Genomic DNA, 4,016 nt, shown 5'->3' with positions numbered 1-4,016 from the left:
GATACATGTATATAAACATTTTTCTAAAAATTTAGAACAAAATTTTACCATTTATTAAGTAATTTGAAAAGAAAAAAATATATTCAACAACAAAAATAAGATTGAATCAAAATTATTTAAGAAAATATATTCAAATTTAAGTCATGTAAATGCTCCATTAATGAGCCATGTAAATGCTCCATTAATGTAGAGAGAGAATGAGAAAGATTGTTAAGGATAGTGGGGAGGTGTAGGGTATTTTTGGAATAAAAAAAAATAGTGAGAATGTGTAGAATATTTTTGAAATAAATTAAATTAATGGGGAGGTACAGGTCCCACTTGAGGAGGTGTAGGGAACAACACCCCTTAAGATTCTAGGCCTAAAATCTTACACTACAACCCTAGACCCAAATACAAGGCCCAAAAGAAAATTTAGACTACTTGACCTATTATACAAGGTCTAAAATAAACCTAATCTATTAAAAACTCATTGATGACCCATGATGATTAGAGTTTGGGCCCATTTTTCACAAATAACTCTAACTCTTTTTTAGTATGTTTGGTCATGGTTAAGGAGTATACCATAGAAATATGATTACCTAGGAATAAAGCTAAGTTATAAAGCTACATTATACTATATAAGTAAGGTACAAATCTCACCTTAAAATCAATTTTGTAAGTTTGAGTTACACATAAACTTACTTACAAAGTGCTTTCATATCAGGATTAAAATAAACTAAATATTATTTCTATTTGTAGAAATGTATAAAACTGGATGTGAATTTCACTTTACACATCAAGTTTAGTAAGATTTATTGGATTTATTATGTTATTTGCTATTATATCACTATCAAACTATTTAAAAATATATTTACTTTCACGTAATTATAATTGAGTGTAAAACTTACTTATAAACTGATTTTGTGAAGTTGACATTATAGAAATACAAGTGGATTCATTTTATTAAAGTATGTGATAGTTTACAAAATTTTCCACATGTTTTAGAATAAAAATCTAGTTTTGTAGAACTTTAACTAATCTAGTTTTGTAGAACTTTAACTAGTTTTAGAAAATGATGATTTTTCCTTTATACAAGCAATTTGTTGTGAAGTGATTACACATGTTAGTTTAGGAATAATATTGTTATTAAACAAAATTTTAAAGAATTTATTATTTATATATTTAATACCATTGGTAAACTTACTTCATTTTATGGTTTTTTTTCCAAATTTATTTATAACAAAACAAAAAAAACTTCACAAAGATTTCAGAGAACTTATTTACTTTTCATAATGTATCTCCATGTTTTTCAAGTATAATAGTCAAACATCTCATTTTAGTTTATTGATTCTTTTGTCAAATAGGTTCTTATTGTGATGTCTTTGTTTTGTGTTTTTCATGTTATAAAAGTCTATATCAAGATGAATCTTATTACGTAACAATGACTTAATCAATGAATTAGTTATTTGAATGATATACTAATTATTGCAAGGAGAAAGGAAATGTCTATTACTTTTAATAAAATGCTTGTTTGTAGTATATAATTAACTTTAGTTGTAATTAAGATATACTTTTAATTGTTTCATTTACTTTTAAATAAATGTAAATATTACTTTTTTGTTTTTGAATATCTTATAAAATTACAAAATTATAAAATTACATGCAAGGCAAACTAGTGATAATCATATTACTTAGTTAACATAAATATATTATCTAAATAACAGAGACTCAATATATCATAAAAAAGTTAATAAGAACTCAATTCAAAATCTTCAATTTATTAGCAACTTGAAACTTAATTAAGCCAATTAAAAATTATAAAATATAAAACTATAAAATTGTAAAGATCTAAAATTATAATGTTATAAACTTACAAAATGAAAACATTATAAAATTATAGACTAAAAAATTATAAAATATAAAATATAAAATATAAAATCATAGGATAATAAAATTATAAAATTTTAACATTGTAAAATAATAAAGTTATCAAATTATGAAAATTTTAATTTATAAAATTAAAAAAAATGAAAAAACTACAAAATTATAAAGATATAAAAATATAAAATAAGAACATTATAAAATTGTAAAATCATAAACTTATAGAATCCTAAAATTATAAAATTATGAAATTATAAATTATAATATCACAAAATAGTAAAATTATAAAAATTAAAAAATTAAAAAATAATAAATTATAAAGTATAATTATAAAATTATAGAATTGTTAAATTATAAAATATAAATATATAAAATTATAAGTTATAAAATTATAAACTATAAATATAAATATATAAAATTACAAATTATAAAATTATAAATTATAGAATTAAATGTAGTCCAAATTAGTGTCGGGATAAGATTAGAACATATTACTTAATTAACATATATATCACCTAATTAACATAAAAATCTAACATTAAAAACTTAATTAAAAATTTTTAAATTTTGAAAGACTCAAAGATCATAAATCTTTTAATGGGAACACAATTGGAAGTTTTCAACTTAAGACTTAAAACCTAATTAAATAAATTAAAAATTAAAAATAATAAAGTGATAAAATTATAAAACTTTTTAATTATAAAATTCTAAAATTTAAAAGTATAAATTTAAAAAATTATAATATTAATAAATTATAAAATAATAAAATTATAAAATTACAAAAATATAAAATTTTAAATTTTAAAAATATAAAAAATTAAAAAACCAAAATATTATAAAGTTATAAAATTGAAATCGTAAAATTATTAAATTATAAATTATAAAAATAATATAGAAATATAAAATGATAAAATTGTAAAATTTAAAATAATATAAAATTATGAAAACTTTAAATTAGAAAAATTAAAAAAAAAATTAAAATTATGAAATTATAAAATTATAAATTTATAAAATATTAAAATATGAAATTATAAAATTGTACAATTACAAAATTATACTTTTATAAAGTTATAAAATCATTAAATTTTAAACTTTAAAAAATAAAATAATAATATTACAAAATTATAAATTATAAAATTATAATAAATTAAAAAAATAAAATTATTAAATAAATTATTAAATTGTTTCATAAGAAAAAAATTATAAAATTGTAAAATTATAAAATAAATTATAAAATTATAAAATGAATTATAAAATTACATGGGACGAAATTTAAATTAGGTGATTGAGAAAAGATAATAATCATATCAATTAGTTAATAAGTACACTACTTAATTAGAAAAAAGAAAAACTTTATGAATAAAGTTTCAATGAAAAAGTTTTAAATTAGTGAAGACTTAATGTATCATAAAATTTAATGCGAATATATATATATATATATATATATATATATATATATATATATATTTTAAAAAAATTATCATTCATTTGTTATTTTTTATATTTATTTTTCGGTCTTAAGAATTTATTGAGAACTTGAAACTTAATTAATTGAAATTAAAAAATTATAAGTTATGAAGTTATAAATAAAGATTATAGAATTATAAAAATATAAATTATTAGATTGTAAAATTGTATAATTCTAAAATTCTAAAATTATAAAATAATTATAAAGTTATAAAGTTTTTTAATAACACATTATAAAATTATAAGACATAAAATTATAAAATTATAATGGTATAAATTTAAAAATATTAAAATTATAAAATTATAAAAGTTTATAATTTAAAATTATAAATAAAAAATTATAAAATTATAATATTATAAAAGTATAAAATTATAAAATTAGATAGAAAACTAGGAAAGATGATGGGACAAATAACAATGTTATAAATAATGTAATGTAATTAATAAAAATATTTAAAAACAAACACTTAATTGAAAAAAATTTAAACTTTTGAAGACTCACCACTGTAATTAAATTGAAAATTTCTGAATTTATTTGAAAACTATATTTATTTATTAATCTTAAACATTGATTGAAAAATGAAAAATCATTAATATTTATTAAAAAATAAAAGGCAAATATCTCTATAAAAAGAATAAAAAATTAACTCTACTAAGGAATATTTGTAGGTTGCAGTTGAGTAACCTTG

The sequence above is a fragment of the Vigna radiata genome, unplaced genomic scaffold (assembly GCF_000741045.1).
Source record: "Vigna radiata var. radiata cultivar VC1973A unplaced genomic scaffold, Vradiata_ver6 scaffold_319, whole genome shotgun sequence".
Lineage (NCBI taxonomy): Eukaryota > Viridiplantae > Streptophyta > Magnoliopsida > Fabales > Fabaceae > Vigna > Vigna radiata.
The sequence above is the reverse complement of the archived record's forward strand: the minus strand, read 5'-3'. Positions refer to the sequence as shown.